This window comes from Culicoides brevitarsis, chromosome 1 (genome assembly GCF_036172545.1).
Source record: "Culicoides brevitarsis isolate CSIRO-B50_1 chromosome 1, AGI_CSIRO_Cbre_v1, whole genome shotgun sequence".
In the NCBI taxonomy this organism is placed as follows: domain Eukaryota; kingdom Metazoa; phylum Arthropoda; class Insecta; order Diptera; family Ceratopogonidae; genus Culicoides; species Culicoides brevitarsis.
In genome coordinates, this window is record NC_087085.1 from 1,063,517 (window position 1) to 1,089,778 (window position 26,262).

The following is a 26,262-nucleotide window of genomic DNA, read 5'->3' on the forward strand; positions in this document are numbered from 1 at the left end:
GGGCATTTAGCAAAGATATTCAAATCACCGCAAATTGGAAAACCAAACCGAGAATTTATTGTATTTCGGGCAACAATTCACAAATTTAAGACAATCGTGTGCAAACGAAGATACAGGGAGTGTGTCTATTAACGACGTCAGAATTATACAAATTAATCGACAATTTGGGAATAAAGTAAATTTATTTATGTTTCAAGGTAGTGCGCATCGTTTGTACGATTAGGGATGTCAAAAGTGAATATTAAGATGAAAAAAAAGGTTTTTAAAAATTAAGCTATTTTAGATTTTTTTCTTAATCATGAAATGAAATGAAAATTGAAGAAAAAATAAATAAAAATTTAGATATAAAAAAGTCTCAAACAATAATAATTAAAAAAAATTAATTAAATTATTTCTAATTATATAATTTAATTTTAATTAAAATTTAATTTTTTTTAAATTAAAATAAATTCTTCTTATGCAGGGCTCTAATTTATCATTTTTAATCATTTTATAACTCAAAACTGCTAAAAAATTAAAACTGAAAAAAATTTTTTTCTTTGACACAGTTTTGATTTGAAAACTAAATCAAGAGCAAAACTGTGTCAAAAACTATGTCAAAAACTGTGTCAAAGCAATTTTTGTCAAATCTTGCTCCAAATGGATAAAAATTTGTCAGACGGCTCTAATTTATCATTTTTAATCATTTTATAACTCAAAACTGCCAAAAAATTGAAACTGAAAAAAATTGTTTTCTTTGACACAGTTTTGATTTGAAAACTAAATCAAGAGCAAAACTGTGTCAAAAACTATGTCAAAAACTGTGTCAAAGCAATTTTTGTCAAATCTTGCTTCATATGGATAAAAATTTGTCAAAGGGCTCTAATTTATCATTTTTAATCATTTTATAACTCAAAACTGTTAAAAAATTTAAACTGAAAAAAAAATTTTTCTTTGACACAGTTTTGATTTGAAAACTAAATCAAGAGCAAAACTGTGTCAAAAACTATGTCAAAAACTGTGTCAAAAACTGTGTCAAAGCAATTTTTGTCAAATCTTGCTCCAAATGGATAAAAATTTGTCAGACGGCTCTAATTTATCATTTTTAATCATTTTATAACTCAAAACTGCCAAAAAATTGAAACTGAAAAAAATTTTTTTTCTTTGACACAGTTTTGATTTGAAAACTAAATCAAGAGCAAAACTTTGTCAAAAACTATGTCAAAAACTGTGTCAAAGCAATTTTTGTCAAATCTTGCTCCAAATGGATAAAAATTTGTCAAAGGGCTCTAATTTATCATTTTTAATCATTTTATAACTCAAAACTGCTAAAAAATTAAAACTGAAAAAAATTTTTTTCTTTGACACAGTTTTGATTTGAAAACTAAATCAAGAGCAAAACTGTGTCAAAAACTATGTCAAAAACTGTGTCAAAGCAATTTTTGTCAAATCTTGCTCCAAATGGATAAAAATTTGTCAAAGGGCTCTAATTTATCATTTTTAATCATTTTAAAACTCAAAACTGCCAAAAAATTGAAACTGAAAAAAATTGTTTTCTTTGACACAGTTTTGATTTGAAAACTAAATCAAGAGTAAAACTGTGTCAAAAACTATGTCAAAAACTGTGTCAAAAACTGTGTCAAAGCAATTTTTGTCAAATCTTGCTCCAAATACATAAAAATTTATCAGAAGGGACCCTGATAATTATAAATTTAAATTAATTAAATTAAAATTAATTAATTATTTTTTGATTTATTTAAAATTTAATTTTATCATTGTATTAAATTTAAGATTTTCAAAAATTTTCTAAAAATATTTTTCTTATCTTTTCCTCTAAGGTTCAAAAATTTTGATTGATTTAAAATTTTTCAAGAAAAAAATCTCAAATTATAGTAAAAGAAATAAAATTTTGATCCTTAATTTTTTTTTGTTCAGAAAAAATTTTTGACATCACTATTGTAAGGTGTTCGAGTCTTACAAATATAATAATAATAATTTAAACAATGGAACATTAAGCACACAAACTCAACTTTACTACTCATTCATTCATTTCTCGAGATATTACTGAGGACAGGAAAGTAAACTTTTGGAATTATTTCAATATGTTGAAGGTAAAGTTCGAATATTTGGGTTGTTAAGAACGTTTTTACAAAAAATTTTAATTTCTAATTAATTTTTGAGATAATAAATTGTTAAAAATCAAAACTAAATGAACAAAAAAATAATTTTTAAAATTTTTTTTAAATTAAAAAAATTAAAAAAAAAATATAAATTAAAAAACATAATAATATAAATTCAAATATAAATAAATTTTTAATTTAAAAAAAAATAAAATTTATCAAAATTTAAAATTAACTAATAAAATTTAAAAAAATAAATTTAAAAAAAATAAGAAAATTTAAGAAAAATAAAATTTAATTTCAAAGCAATCCATGCTCCTCGTTGAAAACTTTTCAAACCTCCCCTTTACCACAAAATGTAACATTTACCTGAAGAGTATCTTCTTCATTTATTAAATTTATTGATTTTTATGTGCTAAAAAATTTATGAATCTCATGAGAACCGAGTAAGAAGTCGATTTTCGAATTTCCAGTTCTCCACGGAACGCTATATTTACAAAATTTGTACATAATTTAAATATACATTTTAACGATAAGTGGCATCCTTATCTGCTTCGCTCGCATAAATGAATCTCCCGCGATGATAGTCGGGAACAATTTTCGTAAAACTGCCGTACGAGTCTAACTCATAAGATTCGGATTCGGGCTTTTTCTTGGATTTTTTTGGTTTTTTCGTTTCATTTCTGGAAAATAAATTTTTATCAAAAAAATTTTTTTATCGATTTTTCGAACTACTCTACCTTTGAAATTCTATTCTAAGAAGAATTTGGTGCATTCAAAGTAAAACAAAATTTTTTTCATTATTTTTTTCAATAATTTTGTAATTTTTCTCTCCAAAAAGGCTTAAAATTAGGTAGGAAAAGGTATAAAAATTGTGAGTTTATAGCCCGGAAGTGCCGAAATATGTCGGTTTTGCTGCCTTAGCTTTGACTGTTACTCGTCTCGATCTGAATTTTGGCGGGAAAAATATTTTTTTGTGTGATTTTTGGGAGATTTGAGATACTTACTCTTCTCCGCCGTCGTAATCGTAGTCGTTGGACTCGTAATCGTCATAATCGTTCGCTTCTGCGGAATCGTCGCTTTCTCCGCCGTCATTTTCTTCTTCGTCGTAATCGCCGCCATCGTTTGCTTCGCCACTGTCGCCATAATCGTTGTACGAATAGTCGTTATTGTCCTTTAAAAAGTCATTTTTGTTAAAAAATTTATTTATAGAAAATTCGATTTTCTTACATAATCTCCTTCACTTTCGCCTCCGTCATTTTCCACACTGGCATCATAATTCAAGTCAAGCCCATCATATTCCGAATATTTTGCACTTTTTTGTGGTTTTTTGCCGCCTTTCTTGTTTTTCCTGCTCTTTGCGTTCGCGCCGCTGCTCAAATGTCCCGCACGTCGCTTGATTTTCGGCTTTTCTTCCGACAATTCTTCGCCTTCTTCTTCTTGCGTGGCTTCCTCGGGCGATGCTACTACAGGTTTTTGATCAAAGAGGACAGGACCTTGGTTAAATGCGTTTGGATTGTGATAAATCTGTGTTTGAAAGCCGTTACCATAATCCGTGAGATGACTGACGGTGTCGGCGGCGCCTCGCTTGTTTGCGGGTTGATACGGCAAATTCGTGCGGGTTGACGTGAGTCGCGGCAATGGCGGGAGAGTGTGACGCTGAGCTGCTTGTTGCTGCTGTTGTTGGTATCCAGTAACGGCAGGAGTATCATACGTCATGCTGAAATCGTAAAGTTTGTCGGTTGGACTGGCAACAAGTCTTTCGGAACGGGGAGAGTTTGAACTGGATGATGATGCTTTGCGATATCTGAAAGGAAAAATCGATTATTTTAAAATAAAAGGTAATAATTTTTAATTAAAATTATTTTTTATAAGAGAAAAATTAATTTCACAAAAATTTTTTCTTTTAATTAAAAAAAATTTTAATAAAAATTTAATTTTTTTCATACGAGGTCATTAAATTAATTTTTTTTTCAATATTGAAAGATTCAATAAAATTTAAAAATTAAACAAAAAAGTTAATTAATTTTTATTTTTATGATATTTTATTTTTATACAAAAATTTCAATTAATTTTATTTTAATAAAATTTGTAAAGTAATTAATTTAAATTTATGATTTTAACTTTAAAATTATTAATATTACAAAAAATAAATTTATTTTATAATATTAATAAGTTTTTAATAAAAATTAATTTTTTAGCTTGATTTTTTTCATAAATATAATTTTATTAAATTTTAAATTTAATTAAATTAATAAAAAAAAATATTTAATGAAATTAAATTTAAAATAATAAAATTAAATTAAATAAAAAAATAAAAACTATATTTTAGTTTATAAAACTAAAAAAAATAAAATAAAATTTAATTTAAAAAAAAAATAAAAATTTAATGAAATTTAATAATATATTTTTTAATTTTAATTAATAAATTAAAGTTATTAAATTTTCAGTAAAATTTATAAAATAATTTTTTTTATCAACTTCAATATATTTTATTTAATTTAAAATTTAAAAAAATAAAATTGATTAATTTTTATAAAACAAAATTTTAAATAATTAAAATTAAATTGATTGAATTTTGAAAAAATAATTTTTTCATTATTTTTTTCTTGACATAAAAAATATTTTCCTTTATGAAAAAAAATAAATAATATGAAATATAGAAGATTTTTTTTAAAAATTAATTTTTTGAAAAAAAAATATGATAAAATATTTTTTTTCATTTAAAAATTTAGACAAGTAAAAATCTTTAAAAAAAAAAACTCACCTAATTGGCTTCTCAAAAGTCTTCTTGTACGATTTCCTTCCTTTTCCCTTTCCAGCTGTTTTTTCATGCGATTCTTCATCTGACCCTCCTGCATTTCTAAATTCCCAATCTTTGCCATTTTTCTTGGTCTTTTTATAAGAATGTTTCTCAACATCGGGCTTTTTGCCACTCGCCCCCGATTTTCGCGAGCCAAATCCCTCTTCCGATATAAATCCGTACTTATCTTTGTCCGAATTGCCTGTTGTCTCTAACGTGTCATATCCATCGCCGTCTTTCCAACTCCGTTTCTTCGCATAACCTTGCTCATTGCCATTTTTGTAGCCCGAACTGACGTACTTTTTCACGGGATTTCTCGATTCAGCTACCGAAGCATCGCCCAGAATCTATGGAAATGTTAAATTAAAGAAATTCGGAGACAAAAGAAAAAGTTTTTTAATTGATCCTAACCACACTTCCATTACGACTTTTATCGTCAAACGAGTGCACGTGAGCAATCACACAAATGATCAGGGTAATCCCGAGCACTGAACACGATCCGTTGTACATGTTGCTCAATTTTTATTTTATTTTATTTTTTTTTTGTATCACAGTCACTTTTTTTTCTCGTAAGCAATTTTTATTTTGAAACAAATGTGGTTCTTTCTTAATTTGTTTTAACAATTTTATGCTCTATTATTTTATTTTTTTTTGCCTTTGTGTCGAATTTTTTCGTATTTTTATTTTATTTTATACCCGTAAGTCTTTACTATTCAAATATTCCAAATCGAATGATACCGAATTGCAATTGACAATTTCTCTTTATATATTTTTTGTGTTTGAAAAATTTTGTTTCGCATTTGTTCACTCGCACGGAGGGGTTTGTTGTTGCACACAAAATGTCACACAGAGGCGAGCAAGCAGCTTGGATCATTCATTAGTTTCAAATTAAATATTATGCGGTCCAATATTTTTCCAGACATGATGCAATGTTCGCTGCTTTGACTAACTGCTAATTTTTTTTTTTTTTTGAAAATAAGGAATAGCGAACTCGAGGGAGGGAGGTGACACATAAAATTTGAAATAAAAACATTTTTGTGTGTGCGGTCGATCATCATCATCGTTGTCGAGAACAACAAAAATAACGGAAAGTTATAATAATAAATAATGCACGGCGATGAATTATTTTCAGTGAAAATCAAACAAAAATTGCATTTCCGCAGAGTTTGAAATGTGTCGTCGTATAATGTGTCAACATGTTGAATAAATAAAATAAACGCGAAAAATGTGTGAAGCGGAATTTTGTGTGATTAGAATTTAGCGGGAAAAAGCTGACTGGCAGAATAAAAGCGGAGGAAATTTTAATGATGCAAGTTCTCGTGAAAAATGGAAATAAATGTCGATTTCAATTTGAAAAGCTGCTTTTTTGTAAAAAATTTTTAAAATATTTTTAATTCTTTGAATTTGCAAATTAAATATTTTTTCATTAAGTTTCATGTTATAACAAAAAATTTTTGTGAAACAATAAGTTTGAGTTATATCGATAAAAATTTTTAAAAAATTAATTTTATATTATTTTTTATTTATTTATTTTTTAAAAAAATCTTTAGTTGATTTTTTTATCGTTTTATTTTTTAAATTTTTTTTAAATTAATTAATGAATATTTAATTTTTGATAAATAAATAATTTAGATAAATTTTTTTAAATTTTAATACGTATTGTTATTTATTTATATTTTCAAATAAATCATAATATTAATTTTTTAGAAATATAAATTAAATTTAAAAATAAATTAATTGTCTTATTTTTTAAAAATTATAGTTTTTTAATAACTTTTATATTTTATGAATTACCAAAATTGATTACAAAATTAAAAAAATTACATTAAAAATAATTCATTAAATTTTAAAAAATTGTCTTAAATAAAGAATTTTAAAATAATTAATAAAAATTTTTTTAATAAAATTAAATTTGCCTTGAATAAAAGTTCATAGTTTTATAAGAAAAAATTAATTTTTTGAAAATTAAAATTTCAACAAAATTAAAATATTTTTTTTAGTAAAATAAAATTAATTAATTAATTTTTTTTAATTATAATTTAATTTTTTAAATTTATTTTTTTTCATAATTAAATATTTTTAAAAACAAAAAAAAAATAAATAAATTCAAAAAAAGTGATAAAAAACGTCAATGAACTCAAACAAACACTCCGTCAAACTCCACACAGCAACTCCGTCAACAACGTTGCGGTTACAAAATCACTGCAAAAATTGAAGTTTAACTAATCGATTAATTTGTAGTTTACTGGTGCAATGCTATAACAAACCTGTGTACTTGCAAGAAATTTCCACCCCGCTTCGTACTCTTGTTGTCACACTTTTTCGGGTAAATAAACAGCAGCTGCGAGCATTGTGTGATGTTTGTGTGTCAAATGCGTTCCAGTTGATTGACGATTTTTTTTCATTATTTCTTTCGATGAATCAATCATTTTTTGGTCGTTGTAAGAAATTGAGTAAAATTTTGTGATTTGTGTCAATTATGGGTCAAAATTCATTTTTTTGAGAAAAAAAAAAATATTTTTTTTGTTAGAATTTGAACAAGAAGAAAATTAGACAGACACAACGTTGAAGGGCTCTTGGGATAAATATTTGAAAATTTATTAACTTTTCTCTCCATTTCTCGTTTTTTCTCTCTCTCGATACACGGAGTTTCGTAAATCTGAATGAACATTCAAGGCAACAACAGCAAAAAAAAAGTTGGAAATGTGTAACTTTTATTATTTATTTATATTTTTTCTGGATGTTATAAATTTTGTTTGAATAAAAAAAAATGAGAGAGATAGAAAAAAGTGAAAAGTTTATTGATTAGTTTATTATAAACGGTCACTCGGGGACTAAACTTGCACTTTTTTCCGAACAATTCCAACAAAACAGATGAAATTCAAATTAAATTTAGATCTGAAAAGTTTTTAAATTAATTTTCGCTCGCTCGTTAATCAATTAATTTATTATCTCGATGAGAACAAGAATTGTAATTATTTTTTTTTCTTCAATTGTTGCCAAGTTGTAACAGTTCCAAATAGAAAACTTGCCAATATTTAGCAATTATTTTGAATTTTATGACTTGCATTACAAGTTTCTTTGTTTTCTCACAAAATTTATGATAATTGAACTTTTCATGTGGGACAAACAACGAGAATGACTTTCAACAAGTTCCTTCCATGTTTTTAATTCAATTCGATTGTTCTCGAAAAACTTTCGTTTAATTTTTTTCTCAAAACCTTTTTTCGAGAGAGAAAAAAATAAAAGACATGACAAGCGTTTTATCAGTATTTAAAAACATTGGAAAATTCGAACGTAGTCACCGTCAAAATGTTTATCTTGTCTTCGTTTTGTTCCTCACATAATAAATAATGGATAAACAACGCACCATTATACGAACTTGCTCTCGCTGATTTTTAACGTATATACAACACACGAGATTTGTAAGGCGAAGACAAAAAAAAATAATAGATGTAAGGAGAAAGAAAATTGCTCTTTTGTGCGCCTCATCTCATGCACATCCATGCGAAAATAAAAGCTTCGAGTGTTAAAAGACAACCACTTGCATGCTTTACTTTTTCTTTTTGCAGTGTGAAAATTTGACATGACGCATTTCTGAAAAAAATCATAAAAATTTTTATTAAATTTATTTTTTTTTATTTATCGTATGAGAATTTTTATTTTATTTTTAAATTATTAAGAGTTAATTAAGAGTTTATTTAAAATTTCTAAAAATTTAATATACCTACCTAATTATTTTATAAATTTAAAACTGATTTTTTAAAAATAATTTTCATGAAAATCTAAAATATTAATAAAATAATTTTTATTTCAAAAATATAAAATTGAAAAACAAAATAAAAAAAAATTTTTTAAACTTTGAAAAAATTTGAAAAAAATATATTCGTTAAAATAAAATTTTTAAAATTAATTAATTAACATTTTAATTTATATTACATTTTATTTTTTTATTAAATTTAAAAAATTAAATAAATAATTTTTTTTATAAAAATTCAATTAATTAATTTAATAAAATTATTATTTTAATAATTTTTTTAAAAATTAATTAATAAAATTTAAAAAAAAATAAAAAATTAAAATTAAATTTCATTTAAATAAATTCAATTTATTTTTTTTAAAAAAGCTTTTTGTAAAATAAAATTTATAAAATTATTTTGAAAATTTTTAGATTTTGTGGGAAAAAAATTGAGTAAGAAATTTAATTTATTAAAATTTAATAATTTAATTTAAAAAAATAAAATTTTGATTATATTTTAATTTTTTTTATTATACTTAATTAAATTAAAATTTTATTAATTATTGAAAATAGATTATTAAAAAATAATTAAAATATATTTTTTTTTTTTAAATTTAACCTAACATTTTAAATTTTTTATGAGTTTTTATTAAATTTTTTTTATTTTTAAAGTTTCTTTTTTCATATTCAGACCTATTGATTTTTATACCTTTAATTAATACATTTTTTTAAAAAGTTAAAAAAAATTAAATTTAAAAAAAATCCTCTGCGAAACACAAAAATCCCACAACTCACCTTTCTTCCTTTGTGTCGCTACGTTGTTTGTGTTCCTCTTTTAATAAATGATTGTTGGGAAAAAATTGTAAAAGTTCAATGTGTGTGTGTGTGTTTGCGCGATACAAAAATATCAACAACCTCCTGCCTCATCTAGTAAATAACATCTAGCTAAACCACACACACTGAGTGAGAGAAAACGCAAAAAAATGAGCTAAAGAAATATTTTTGCCACCTCATTCATGTAATATTAATCTTAAAATAAAAAAGAATGCTCCTTTTTATGTTTTTTTTCTTCTCTTTTTCTTTACTTTGCTGATAGCTTGCCTACTTGTGGTTTTATGATGTTCACAAGGACTCGTGTAAGGACGACATCGGAGTAAAAGGCTTTTCATCAGATGATGAATAGTTTGATATTTTTCAATATACTCGGCATGGCATGACATGAAAAATAAAATGAAATGCGAGAATTTGTCATACTTACACTCATGCTGGTCGGTCGTCGTCGGGTGTGTTATCAGCAAAAGACCACAAAAAAATTAAATATTTTTCTCTCAAAGCAATTTCAATCTGCCGGAATTAAAGATTCCTTTTGTATAATCAAAGAAGAAGAAGAAGTCTTATCCAAACAACTCCAACAAAAAAATGCCGATTTTGAGGAAATTTTGCGATACAATGTGTTTGTTCAGGCTGATAGCAGAGAAATTCACATAAATCAATGATACAATTGATGAGCAAAATAGATGATCTAGAAAAAAGGAAACCATTATGATTAATCTTTGGATATTTAAAATGTGACAAAAAAAAGTTTCCTATTCTTTTGCCATTTTTTTTTTTGTGGAAAAAAGTGGCAAAACGCCTCCATTGTTATCCGTAATCGGTCCATAAAATATTTTGAAAAGATGTCGATTATTGCTGAGCCAACTGAAATTCCGCAAATTTGAAGGAATTTAATTCAATTTATTAATAAATGACCAAAAATTCCATTTCGCATTCCGTTTCCAGCGAAATTTCTGCTATTTAAGCATTGGAATGTTCATTACTCTCCTCACGCCAAATCACAAAAATTTCTTCGGTCCGTCACTGCGAAAACCACATCTCGAGCCGTAATGTCTGCAATCAATTTTACGATATTCAAATGGAGTTGCCCAGTTTTTTTTTCTGTTGAAAATTCAAAGCCATATGTTGATATCGATGCAAAAAAAGGTCGTTACAGACATTTTATTTCTTTATTATGATTATTTTTATTATATTGAAAAAAAGGGGACGACAAATGACTGAAATGTGTGACATCTGATGATATTTTATGTTTTAGGCAAAAATTCAGATGTGAGAAAATTTATTTGCTCGAAAAAAAAAAGAGGAACAAAAAAATTTTTGTTGGATAAATGGATTCATCACTATTTACTTACGTTATTAGAATTAATGTTGTCTTGTGTTGATATCATATCTGGTATTGAGGAGGAAGGTTGAATTTGGGGGTTTGTTTCATGTCACATTTTTTAAATATTATTTTTGACTTGGAATCTAAAAATATATTAGAAAAAAAATATTTTATGAGATTTTAATTTTAATTTTTTATTTAATTTTTTTTATTAAGAAATTATTATTTTTTTTTAACTTATTATTTATTAAATAAAAATAAAAAATAATTAAATTAAATTAAAATTATGAAAACAAATAAAAAATGTATAATTTTTTATTTTATTTTGTAGCTTTTTGAATTTAATTTTTTATTTTAATAATTTTAATTTAATTTAATTAAAAATTATTTTATTTTTAAAATAAAAAATAATCGTTGAAAAATTAAAAAAAAAAATTAAAAATAAAAATCCTCCAAAAAATAACAAAATAAATAAAATATTTACCAAAAAAAATCCGCATAATTCATTTTCATAATCAACTCTGCCTAAATAACTCACACATCGTCACAATTTATTTTCATATCTCTGTATTTTTGCATTTCCAAGAGACGACAAATGACACGAAAAAAAAAAGAAAAAACCTGACTGTGATCTATTTCTTCGCACGTTTTTCCTATATTCTTCCATTTATTGCGTGAATGTATGCGTAATTTTGTCACACATGTAAAGAAAAATTTTCCTGCCAACTTTTTTTCCGCATCGACACACATGGAAAATAGATAAATTACAGTCATCATCTTCTCATCTTCATTTGCGAAATGTTTGTCGGGTTGTGCGTGTGCTCGAGTCATCATCGCACTGCTTTGTTTTCCGTGTCAACAAATAATTTTCTTCTTCTTCTTTGCCGGTTACTTGCTTTGATTGTTGCGAGTGACATTTTGCGACAGGTAACAAGCTAAAAAAGTAAACATTCGTTCGCATTTCAATATTTGCTCAAAACTGTCATAATTTCAGTTAATTTTAATTATTTTCGGTGCAAGCACGTCAAAAAGTAACAAAAGCACACAAAGGCATACAGAAATAATCGTACAAAGAAAAAGAGATAAAAGCATTAAGAAAACGCTTGAGGAGGATGTCTTGTTTGTACACTCACCTAACAAAAAAACTTTTCTTCTCGTCGTCTTCTTTCGTATTCGGTGTCTCTCTTGATGATGTTGCCTGCGAAGTGAAAATAGAGGGGTTTTGAGATTTTTTGTAATAATTTATTGAAATATTTAAGAATTAATATTTTTTAATTAAAAAATAAAAATTAAATTAATAAATTTAAAAATTTAATTAAAAAATTATTAATTAATTAATTAAAAATAATAATTAAAAAATAAAAAAAATAATTAAATTAAATTAATTATTTTAAATTTTAATAAAAAAAATATTAAAAAAAATATTGTCAAAAAGAAATTTTATTTTAAGAATTGGAATTAACTAAAAGAAAATTAAAAATATTGATATTTATTGAAAAAAAAATTAAATAAAAAAAAAATTATATTAAATATTTTTTTTAAATTTTAATAATTTTTTTTTTTAATATAAATGATTGGTTTCTATATGTTTTTCCAAAAAAAAATAATAAAAAATTTTATTTTTTAAAATTTTTAATAAATTTTTTTAAAATAAAATATTTGTTTCTATAGGTTTTCAAATATAAAAAATAATTTTAAATTTAATTTAAATTTAAATTTAATTTTTTTAAATTTATTTAATTTTTTTTATAACTTTTGTTTTAAATATTATTATAAAATAAATGAATGCAAATTAAAATTAATCATAAAATAAAATTAAAAAAATTGAAGTTATAAAGTTAATTAAAAAAAAATAAAAATAATTTTAAAAAATTAATTTTTAGAAAATTTTAAAAAATAAAAATTATTAAAAAATTAAATTTAAAATTTTTAAGTTTTTTTTTTATTTTATTTTTTTCAGTGCTTTAATGTCAACCCTTTTCCATCCGCCATGCACTTGAGGTGCATAAGGAATAAATTTATTTTATGTGAAATGCTGCAATGATGATAGACAAATATCATTTCTAAAACGACATAAAAGTGTCGTTCGATATCTCCGTTTGGACTGGTTTTCGTTTTTGCCATAAGAAACAGGCACAACACACAGCACTTGGAATATTGTTTTAGCATTTTAAATTAACATTGTGCTTGATAAAACAAACTTTATGGGGTTCCGGAATGTGTGTTTGTTTTGCATGGTAAAAGGAAAAGAAACATAGTTTTATATTCAAATAAGACCATTTCCAGACTGTTGCCTCACATAAACAGGACATCAGGAGAAAGGAGGAAAATTAAGAGTTTTCTATTGTATTAAAAATGCAACGAATCAATATTTTATTGAATATTCAATGCATTTTTGCTGGGATAACGATGTATGATCGATGAAAACGGCAGAGAGAGAGAGAGAGATATTTTTAATTAAACTTTACCGAGAAGAAAAAGAAGACAAGCGACGTCTATTTGCCATTCACTTCAAATTCCTTGTCTTTCCGACATTCCATCGATCGATTTCTTTCTCTTCAACCGACTAATGAATATTTTATAACAAATATTGTTTCTTTTTTCTCGTTAATATTCGCGCAAGATGAAACAAGAATCGCTAATTTTTCATTTTTATTGACAATTCATTAGAAAATAATTTTTTCTTCCTTCTAATGAATCGAAAAATTAAATCCCTAAAAAAAAATTCCCACACTCAAAAAATGTTTTGTCTAAAAATCCGACAAAAAAAAAATCGGAACATTCGTCATTTATTCCTCTCTGCAAAAATTCCCATCAAAAAACAATTAAATCCCTTTTAAACCTGATTCGGAGGAACAACAACAACAATAAATAAAAATTCAATTCATATTAAATTACATCATTAAGAAGATTTACTTTCGCATTGTTTCGTACATGTTTTTTTTGTTATGCGATCGGAGGAGCATCAGGAAAACAATATAAACACAACGTGATCAACTACTATAATTCTATAAACCGACATCAGACGAACTGCTTGTGCTACAGATGTTTGATTTATACTTAAATTTTTATTATAAACTCTTTTTTTTGTTTTGTTTTCTTTTTTCTTCGCTTTTCTGCTGCTATATGTGTGACTGTGTGCTTTTATGCTGCGTGAAATGCAGACAAGGTAGCAAAGTAAAGTGTTTGAGTGTGTTTGTGTTTTGTTACATTTGGTCAGCGGTCTTTTAAATGAGCGCTGTAGTACAGGCGGAGGTAGAAAAACACATGATACGCGAGGTTTAAATTGCATATTATAATGATATGGAAGCGGTTTGCATGTGAATGAACGTACGAGTGTTAGTATTTGTTTTAAAAGGCAGTGAAGTAGAGTTTTTTTATTTAAAATTTTAAAATAATATTTTTTTTTTATTTAATTTTAATTTTTTTTTTAATATTAAGAATTTTATTTTAATTTTTTTTTTCTTGAAAAAAATATCTTTTATTTTCTTTGTTAATAATATACATGATATAATGTTATACATAAAAAAATTAATAGAAAATTATTATTAAAAAAATTAATTTCAAAATTATAATTTAATTTGTATGATATTTTATAAAATTATTTATAGAATAAAAAAAATTATAATAAGATCATAAATTTTAAAAATTAAAAAAATATATTAAAATAACTTTCTCTTTTAGCTTTATTTCCCATTAATTTTTTATCATTGCTAATATGTCTTGTAAAGACTTGGGTATTTATGTATTTATTTAACGATTAAAAAAATTAAAAACATAGAAAAGACATTTTGACATGTCATAATTTTTTTTAAGAAAAACATATATTTTAAACTTTTTCTTTTTATTTTAAATAATTTTTATTCTGATAATTTTTATTAACGTTCGGAGTTTTCATAGTTTGCTCCGAGTCGACTCTAATAATTATTAGAGTAGAGTTGAGTCTGCTCTATTGAACTCCAAATTTTAAAAATTTTTCACGATTCTTTCTCATGCTGAATTCAAATCGTGATAAATTTTGCAAGTTAATTTTCGAAAAATTTTAAGCTTGAAACTGAATAAAAAGTCATTCTGAAGATGATTTCCATTCATATTTTCTCAATTTTCGAACAAATAAAATTTTTCACGATTCTTCCTCATGCTGACTTAAAATCGTGATAAATTTTGCAAGTTAATTTTCGAAAAATTTTAAGCTTGAAACTGAATAAAAAGTCATTCTGAAGATGATTTCCATTCATATTTTCTCAATTTTCGAACAAATAAAATTTTTCACGATTCTTCCTCATGCTGACTTAAAATCGTGATAAATTTTGCAAGTTAATTTTCGAAAAATTTTAAGCTTGAAACTGAATAAAAAGTCATTCTGAATATGATTTCCATTCATATTTTCTCAATTTTCGAACAAATAAAATTTTTCACGATTCTTCCTCATGCTGACTTAAAATCGTGATAAATTTTGCAAGTTAATTTTCGAAAAATTTTAAGCTTTAAACTGAATAAAAAGTCATTCTGAAGATGATTTCCATTCATATTTTCTCAATTTTCGAACAAATAAAATTTTTCACGATTCTTCCTCATGCTGACTTAAAATCGTGATAAATTTTGCAAGTTAATTTTCGAAAAATTTTAAGCTTGAAACTGAATAAAAAGTCATTCTGAAGATGATTTCCATTCATATTTTCTCAATTTTCGAACAAATAAAATTTTTCACGATTCTTCCTCATGCTGACTTAAAATCGTGATAAATTTTGCAAGTTAATTTTCGAAAAATTTTAAGCTTGAAACTGAATAAAAAGTCATTCTGAAGATGATTTCCATTCATATTTTCTCAATTTTCGAACAAATAAAATTTTTCACGATTCTTCCTCATGCTGACTTAAAATCGTGATAAATTTTGCAAGTTAATTTTCGAAAAATTTTAAGCTTGAAACTGAATAAAAAGTCATTCTGAAGATGATTTCCATTCATATTTTCTCAATTTTCGAACAAATAAAATTTTTCACGATTCTTCCTCATGCTGACTTAAAATCGTGATAAATTTTGCAAGTTAATTTTCGAGCAATTTTAAGCTTTAAACTGAATAAAAAGTCATTCTGAAGATGATTTCCATTCATATTTTCTCAATTTTCGAACAAATAAAATTTTTCACGATTCTTCCTCATGCTGACTTAAAATCGTGATAAATTTTGCAAGTTAATTTTCGAAAAATTTTAAGCTTGAAACTGAATAAAAAGTCATTCTGAATATGATTTCCATTCATATTTTCTCAATTTTCGAACAAATAAAATTTTTCACGATTCTTCCTCATGCTGACTTAAAATCGTGATAAATTTTGCAAGTTAATTTTCGAAAAATTTTAAGCTTGAAACTGAATAAAAAGTCATTCTGAATATGATTTCCATTCATATTTTCTCAATTTTCGAACAAATAAAATTTTTCATTCTGAAAAATTTTAAGCTTTAAACTGAATAAAAAAGATGATTCTTTCTCATGCTGACTTAAAATCGTGATAAATTTTGCAAGTTAATTTTCGAAAAATTTTAAGCTTTAAACTGAATAAAAAGTCATTCTGAAGATGATTTCCATTCATATTTTCTCAATTTTCGAACAAATAAAATTTTTCACGATTCTTCTTCATGATAAATTTTGCAAGTTAATTTTCGAAAAATTTTAAGCTTGAAACTGAATAAAAAGTCATTCTGAATATGATTTCCATTCATATTTTCTCAATTTTCGAACAAATAAAATTTTTACGATTCTTCCTCAGTCGACAAGTTAATTTTCGAAAAATTTTAAGCTTGAAACTGAATAAAAAGTCATTCTGAAGATGATTTCCATGAGTTTTGATAGAGTCGACTCGGAGTCAACTACAAAAAAATTGGAGTTTAGCACGGAGTTGGTCGACTTTATTTTGAAAACTTCGGACGTTAATTTTTATTTTATTTCAAATTAAACGGCACATTCTTTTTTTTCACAGAAAAAAATAAATAAATAAATTTTAAATAAATAAATATTATTTATAAATTGTTTATTTTTTTTTTTAAATAAAATTTTTACAGAATATTAATTTATTTTTAATATTATTTTCTTTAATTTTTGAACAAAAAATAATTAAAATCAAAAATTTTTCAACAAATTTTTTTTCTATGAAAATTGATTTTAACACAATTTCTGCTAAAGAAATTTTAATATTTTTAAAATTATTTATGAAATTATCAAAAATTTTAATAAAAACAAAATTCTGATTCAAAATTAATTTTTTATGTTTTATTTAATTTTGCATTTTTTTGTTAATCTTGTAAATAACAATTGAATTTTTTCATAACAAAAAATAATATTTTATTAAAACTCGATTAATTCTAATTTTTTTTTCCTTTTTTTAATACAATTATTTTTTTTTAAATAAAAAAATCTAACATTTTTTAAGATTATATCAAAAAATTTTCTAATATTTCATTAAAAATATTTTTTTGACGAAAAATTTCTTGCACGTCACTGAAAAACTTTTATGCTGTAAAACCACTTTTGTTTGGTAGTACTTAACTCAACAGTATACAATTTCACACACATTTTTGTTTGTTGTTTTTATTATTAGTATTATATTTTTTACTATTCACACATTCAGTATACAAACACAAGTTCATTCACACACATTCATAACTTCGCTACTACTACTCTACTCTACACATAAGTGCAAACAACTTATTATTATTATTATTTTGCTTTGGTCGAACATAATTTTAAGTCTTTAGTATTTTACAAGTTAGTATTTTATTGTATTCGCGATCGAGTACACCTGTAGAGAGAGGCAAACGCGCTTTTTATAAAAAAAAAACATTTTTTTTTGTTTTTATCGCAAATTTTATTATTTATCATAAAAATAAAATAATAAAAATAAAAACAAGGTACGGCGGAGGATTCGATTACTATTATCACCTTTGTACTTTTATCCCGTATTGCAAAAAAAAAAAAATAATAAAATTTAAATCTCTTCTTTTTTTATTGAGTGGACATATTATTTTTATGATATGAGCCTCTTGCTCGCAGAGTTGATTACTTTCATTGAGATAATTTAACATTGTGTGCATAACAAAAAAAATCTGGGGGGCGGATTATCATAAATGTAAAACAAGGACTTGAGTTCGTGACAAAAAAAAATATTAAAAAAAAAATAAAAAAAAGAATTTACATTTTTTTTTGTATTTTCAATCAATCAATTTTATCAGCGAGACACGAAAAAAAAGTTGATGAGTGACGAAGTGACCATCATCAATATTTTATATTTTTTCGACGGATGTTTAAATGAAATGCCGAAAACGTAAATACAAAGTAACACAATGAACACGAAAAAAACGCTGCACAATAAAATAAATGAAAAATTGGAAATAAAACGAAATGAAAAAGAAATACAAATAAAATAAATAAAAAAAATGCAATAACACAATAAAAAGAAAAAAAATACAATTTATATTAAATAATGAACCTGCCAGTGGACCAAAAAATGTGTCATCAGTTTTTTTTGTTCAAATTCAATTGCATGGTACTTTAATTGGCTTTGGAGTAAATTTTATTATTCCTTGCTATAAATGGATCCGATTATTATTTGATAGGGTGGCAATTTGTTTATTTATTTACTTCCGCGTTTGATGAACACTCAAGAATTTTATTTAAAAAAAAAAATAAAAAAAAAAATCGTGAGGATCATCTTCAAACCTACACGTTTTGACATCCTGTTGTTACTAAAGTCACATATAAAATGTAAAAACAAAAAAAAAATAACATTCAACAAATTGGATTATTATTATCATTAGCATGCAAAAAAAATTGTCTGGACATGAATTTTCCGCTGACGAGAAAATTGATTGATTGCGAACAAATAAATGATTTTTTATTATTATTTTTATTTTTTTATTCATAAAAAAATCATAAAAAATAGTTTTTCAATTTTTATGAACAATAATAATCATCATCGAGAATTAAAAAAAAAAATCATTTAAAAAAAATTAATATTTATTATTTTTTTATATGTACCAATCATTTAAATTCTTTGCACCAAAAAAATTCGTACTTAATCATGGTAATCATCTTGAATGAAAAAATAATAATAAATATTGTCAGAAAAATTATAAAAATATAAATTTATGATAAAAAAAGAGTATACTTCATTAATCAATATTCATTTTTTTTATTTATTTTAAATATTATTTTTTTTTATTTTTTTTATAGGAAAAACTTGGAGGTATTTCATCAATAACGAACAATAAAAATTGAATTATTATTATTAAAAATATATTTTTTTTAATTTAAAAAAAAAGAAGAAGAACAAGTGAATCAAAAAAAACATAAAAAATATTCGAAACAGTGTTCTTTTACAAAAGTGAATAATGGTACAACAATGCAAATTAAAAAAAATTAAATAATTAAAAAAATAATAAATAATAAAATAATGATGATGGTGATCGAAAAGAATCAAAATAAATAATAAACCATTCAAAAAAAAAATTTTTTTTGGCAAAAGTGAATTTATATTTTATATGAAAGAAGAAGTACATACTTGAATGCCAATCATTTATTTATTGTTGAAGTGAATAACAAACAAACAAACGATTTTTTTGCAAAGAAGGAATGTCGAATGTTTTCTTTTATTAAAATTTTATTGTTCCATAAAATATTTAAATATTAAAAAAAAAGTTTTTTTTTTTTGAAGATGAACCAAATTCAGTAATCGGACTATTTATTCATCAAAAATTTTTATATGGTGAGTATTTAATTTACTTTCTTTCTCTTGAAAGAAATTCCTCAGTCATCCTTTGAAATATTTTTTCTTATAAATTCGCATCAATCATTTCGAGAGATAATCATGTGAAGAAGAAGAATTACAACTGATGTAACCTTACATATTTGTACAAAAAAAAGTAAGAAAAAAATGAACTTCACATTCCTTAAATAAAATAAAATAAAACAATTACGTGTACAAATTTGTCGCTTTGCTTCACAGATAGTCTAACAACATATCTTTAAATTATTTATGAATAATAATAATTTTTTTTTTCGCTTCCATCCACACATTTACACTACCTTTAATATACCTTCCTATTATTTTTTTTGTTTTAACATTCGTCTCCATTAATAATAATCATATATCATGATAAACTGAACATCACGCAAGATTTTCGGATGATAAAGTGCCAGACAACACCATAACATTAATGGCAATTGAAGGTCACTACCACTTGATATCAATTAATCTTGATTTTATTTTAGTTATTTGTGCGCGGATTTCACTTTTTCTCTGTAAAAAATACTTTTTATTAATTAAAAATTAAAATAAATTTCCAAATGTGATTTTTTGGTAGGAAACAACGGTTTCTTTCACGCCTCGCATTTTTTTATTTGCCATATTTGAAAATTTAAATTTTTTTTTGAAGAAATTGAAAGTTTTGATCGTCACGCAGTTTTAATTGTTTTTAATAGGAAATTGCAAATAAGATTTTTTAACGGTTCATTAACTAAAACTCATTATTTCTATATTTGTATATAATTAAAAAAATTTATAAAAAATTTTAAATAAAGAAAAAGTAGCATTCTTCAGATTTTTTATTTTTTTAAAAATATTTTCTATTGAATATTCATGTATAATGACAGATATTTTAATAACTCTCTTTTTTTCTATCATTTCTTTGTAAATAAGCTTTTTTTTAGTTCGATAAACGTGCGTGTTTATTAACAAATCAAGGTTAATTATACATCATTAGTTATGTATTTGAAAAGAAGGTGACAAAAAATCCATAGACGGGTTTTTGTTATTTTATGCTGCTGTTGACTTACTGCAATGTTCATAGAAAAAAGTAATATATTCTCGTTAATTGCAAATGCGGAGAAATGTTTGATAAATTTGTACTTTCTAAACAGCAAGACAACGTACGCTCTTGGATTTTCTATTTATATTTGTCTGGTTTTAGAGACGCACCGTTAATAATTTATTTGTCAATTTAATTATGAAATAATGAAATGGTGATGTTTTTTTTGCTGTGATGATGCAAATGACTTACTTTTGGTATTTTAGGTTATAAATTGAATTTGTAATTATTTTTTTTTGTGCTGAATAATTGAATGTTGCTTAGAAGTAGTAAATAAAAAAAAAACATTCAGTAGAAAAAATATTGATGATGTTAACACTTTTTTTGAACATTTTATTTTATTGTGACACGAATTTAATTTTAGTTCTTTTGAATTGAACATCAATATTTTATTGCATGTTAAAATTACAGGGTTGTCAATAATGGCGATAATGGAAATTTTTGATTTCAAGATCTTTCAAAATGGCGATCTAAAGATCTTAAGAATGGCGTTCTTTAGATCTAAACAAAAATTTGATCCTAAAATTTGTACAAAAATGACGATCTTAAGATATTAACAAAATACTTCGAACATAAGATTTGAAAAAAATTACGAGCTTGAGATCTTGACAAAAAATGTTGTACTAAAGATCTTTCAAAATGGCGATCAGCTGATCGAAATAAATGATCAGATTAAAAGATCAATTTATTTATTACTTTAAATATTTTTACAAACCCTGCCATTAAAAATCTAATAAAACTAACAATAAAAATGAAATTTCGCACAATATTTTATTTTTTTTTACTTCTCCGATGAAATCGTATGATAGAGACCTCAAGTCAAGGCAATGCATAACCATAATTTAGATCAATAATCATGCGGCATAAAGTAAAGTGCAAACGCATGTCTGTAATTATTAAAATCCTGTTGAATCAGAAAAAAAGCAATTTAAATTAAATAAAAATCCAAAACTATCGAAAATCAATTAAAATTTTATCGTTCATCGTATTTTCTCAATAAAGTTGTACAACAAAGGTCACGCAAGTTGCCTACATAAGTGTCGACGTGACGTAATTTTGCGTTTATTGAGAGTTAAATAAATGACATTTGGTGTCATCGGCATATTAGTTTTCTCAATATTTGAGCTCCAGATGTTCAATTGATATATCTCTTATGTCAACATAATTCATATTTAATTATTTTGTTTGTTTTTTATGTCTTGTTTGGCTAATAAATAACCATTATAAATAATAATAAATAATGATAAGTTGTGAAAATATTTTTTTTTTTATAAATAATTATTATGAAATAATTTTAACTTATTTAATAATAAATAATTAATTTAATTTGGAATTAATTAATTTTTAAAAAATTTTTAATTAATCAAAATTAAATTATATAACAAAGAAAGTAATTAATTTTTTTATAATTATGAATTAATTTTTAATTTATTAAAAAAATATGTTTATTCATTATTAATGAAGTAAAAAAACAATTTAAAAAAATATTTAAATAAATAAAAATTAAATTAATTAAAATTAAATAATGAAATTAAATTTAAAAATAAATAATTAATTAATTATAAATAATTTAAAATAAATAAAAATAATTTTTTAAAATCATTTATAAACAAGTTAATTTTAAAAAATTAATAATTTTAATTAATTTTTAAAAAAAATATTTTTTATAAATAATTAATTCTTCAAAAAATATATTTTAATTAAAAAATTATAAAAAAAATTAATTTTATTTTCGTTCAAATAATTCAACTTTTCAAAAGAAAATGCTTCCGTAAAATATCAACATCCAACTTGACAAACAAAAAAAAATAGTTTTAAACATTTAACAAGCAGCAAAAAGCACCGCCCTTCATCCGAGTGCAAAACTTTTATTTAATTGTAGTTCCCTTTTTGTCGAGCAGCAACATTGTTTACGTCATTATTTGTTTTGTAAATGTTTCAGAACAAGTCGCCAGCTCACTCTCGCGCCTCATACACAAAAGGAGCGACAACGTAAATAATTTCAGATAATTTTCTCTTAATTAGCTGAATGACATTGAACCGAAAAATAAATCATTTTTAATTTTAAACAAAAAAATAATCTTATTATTCTTGATCGTATTATTTGATAATTTTAAAGGCACGCAGGTGTGAACATAAATATTTTTCTTATAATTTTTTTCTTGCTAACCGTATGGTTTCTCTCACTTTTTATGGCATCAAGACCCAAAGTTTGATCGACTTTTACAGACTGATAAATAATATGTTACCGCAAGAGAATTAAAATCTTATCAGCAGCAAAAAACAAAACCAAAAGTTTTGCCAATTTCGTAGTTTCTAAAGTTGTTTGTCTAATAATAATAATAATAAAATAAATTTGTAAGAAACAACGGAGTAGAAATTTGCAACAAAACAACTTCTATTCGCATGACAGCTCCTTCTTTGTATAAATGAATAATATTTTATAAAGTAAAATCTGCTTTTGTAAATGCACGAGCGGTGCATCGTAGGTGTATGTGTGTCTGCAAAACTAAACATACCAAAGATTGATTTCACTTTCTCGATGTTGTTGTGGCTCGCTCGCTTGTTGTTAAAGTTGGAAATTTATTAGATTTCAACTAATAATTTTTCGTAGGAAAAACATCGGCACGGGCGTAATTTTATTACACTTTGTTGCTGCTGTTAATTCGCTTCACTTGATAGAACGATGCGGGAAAAAGTTTTCGCGCAAAATTTACATGTTTTTTTATTTGGCTGAAAGGAAATACGTCATGCTTTATTAAAGGCGCCAAACAACCACGAAAATTGTTGTCTGTTGTTTTTCACAAGAAATTTATTAAGCTGTTGCTGATTTTCGAAGAATTTTATTTGATTTTTCATGAAATCCAGATGTAATCTGAAAGCTATAAAAAAAAATTTATTTTTTGAAGAAATTTTGGCAACCCTGTATGTAAACAATGTTTCCCGACATTTTCATTTTTGGCAACTCTGATATGAACTTTTGATACAAAATGTCACTTTTTTAAAATATTTCATAAAATTTTCATTAAATAATAATAAAAAAAAAATATTTCTTTAGAATAAAAAACATAAATGAACAATTTTTAATTAACAGAAATGTTCTTTTATACAACCAAAGAGACTTCCTTTCGTTAATCTTGCTGACTTGTAGAACAAAGAATCAAAGCCATTTACGTCAATTTCCTTTCATTACAGTTCAATTTTGCTGCTTCCTTCCAATAAACATAGATTTAATTCAATAAAACATAAAAATAATGTTTGTTTATGATCTTTAACAATAAATATTAAATCTCATTGCCTCTTTTTCTCCATTCCTGAACTAAATAACGACGAAGAAGCAGAAAAATCTCAACTTTGTAAATGAACAGCAAAACAAAAGACGCCTCATACACAATAAACGATTATGGTCAATTTTCCAAGTAATAGATTTTTGCGCTTAATGGTGCAAATTTTTATAAAATGGGTATTTGCCTCTTCTTGAGTGCGTCATTTAAGTAGAGGTAGGTAGAGAATGTGAGAAAACAAAAGCATCATTATCACAATTATTTTTACTTTGCTTAAAAAAGCCTTCGTATCATGTGATAAGATTCGGTAGACAAGGGTGCAAAATCTCTTGAGGTCGTTTTTTTTTGGTCAGACTTTTGTCTGGATTTGTGTTTTTTTGACATTAACTATAATGGAAATTGTTCTTTTCTTTTTTTGTTTTCTTCTATTATGGTAGAAAAGCAATTTGGAACAGCACGAGCCGGTATCAAATCACAAAGAATAATAATAACAAGGAAAAAGGAAATTGAAAAGCAATTAAATTTATATTTATAGACGATTATTGTTTTATGAAAGAGCACAAAGAAAGCAAGAAAGAAAATTAATAAGAAATTGAAAGCTATTAAATGCATGCCGTCGATTGAAAGAACAATTAAATGCAATGTTTGACTATGGTTTGCGGTTTGTCGTCTCAATTTCACAATTTTCTATTGAAAAATTGCAAGATCTTTCGAAATTGTTAAAAATGGCGGGAAATGTTTGTTTATATGCAGGGTTGCCAAAAATTACTTTTTGACAGTTGATTTGACAAAATTTTAAAAAGGCGGGAAAATTTGTTTATTTACATTCAGGGTTGCCAATTTTTATTTAAAAAAAAAAATTTCTTTTGTCACGGAACTGAATAATTGTCAGTTCCCCAAAAAAATATTGAAATTTATCGAACTAAATTCTAACAAATAAATTTCCCCAAAAAATAATGTCAATAAACACAAAAAATTACCATAAATAAACAATTACCAAGCAAAAATACTGTAATTTGACACATATCTGTTAAAATGGAATTGAATTCCTACAAAAGTAACAAATAACCATAGAAATACAAAAAAAAGCATTAAACAAACAAATAAATAAACAAAAAATGGGCAAGGCATACAATGTAGTACTTTACTTTTGTCTGCGTCGATGTGGATAGTGGTTCAATAAATTCCCGCAATAAATTCAGAAAAAATGGTTCAGTTTTTGCGTAAATTCAATTTGACAAAAAAAATAAAATAAAATAAAATTCAAAAGAGAACACACACCTCATCATTAATATTCGAGTAACAGCATGAAAGTTTGTGTATGGCCGAAAAATGTGCGCGCGATTGCGAGACGACAATACACAATGAAGGTCATCGATTCTTGTTTTTCCACTTTTTATTTATATTTTTTTAACAACTTGCGATTCATTGATAAATACCAAAAAAAAATTATTGCCTCAAGATTTTTTTTACATCATCCAAGTACGTTATTCAATCGAAATGTTGGGTCATGTTTCGGCAAACAAGTGGCAAACTCATCGATCATGTGTTTGAGAGATGAGGAAGAAACGCGTAAATTACCGTGAAATTAGCAACTATTTATTAGTTTTTAACAAAAAGTTGGGCTTTTCGCTCCATTTGAGCCAAAAATGGTCTGAAAAGTCATCAGAACCATAAAATGTGTCGAATTTCGACATGGTACTGCTAATTATTTATTCAGTTTCAGCTATTCGACAAATTAAGCCTTTAATTGGAAATATTCTGACTGATCAAAAAATAAGCAGCAATTCAATGGACTAACAAAATAAATAACAGCGAACGGAAATTTCTAAAATACTTTTGATTTGCGACGAACGAAAATATTTTTCAATCAACTCATTGCACGTTCATTCTTTAATTACAGCAAAAACGCACAGAATACACACAATAAATGAGATATTTTCGTTGATGATTTACAAAATGGCTTTTCATTAAAATTATGCGGTGAACGGTGAATTTATGGACCATAACTACAACATTTTGGAATGTTGTTGCCATCGATTTTGCCTCTGCTCTGCCCGTGTAATGAATAAAATATATTTTGATTGGGGTTGCACGAGTTCGTTCTCGACTCGGAAGCGCATCAATTAGCACAATAATTCGAAAAATGAATGCATGAGTGAGCAATCACGTTACTTCTGCGGTAGGAAAATGCGACGGAGAACGGCAGAGATGGGCAATGTTGTCGGTCAGGTTCAATTGAGAAGTTAATCAACGTTATCGTCTTATTGACACATATTTTGGTCGTCATCGTATTTCAATTTTCGTAATAAATCCGGG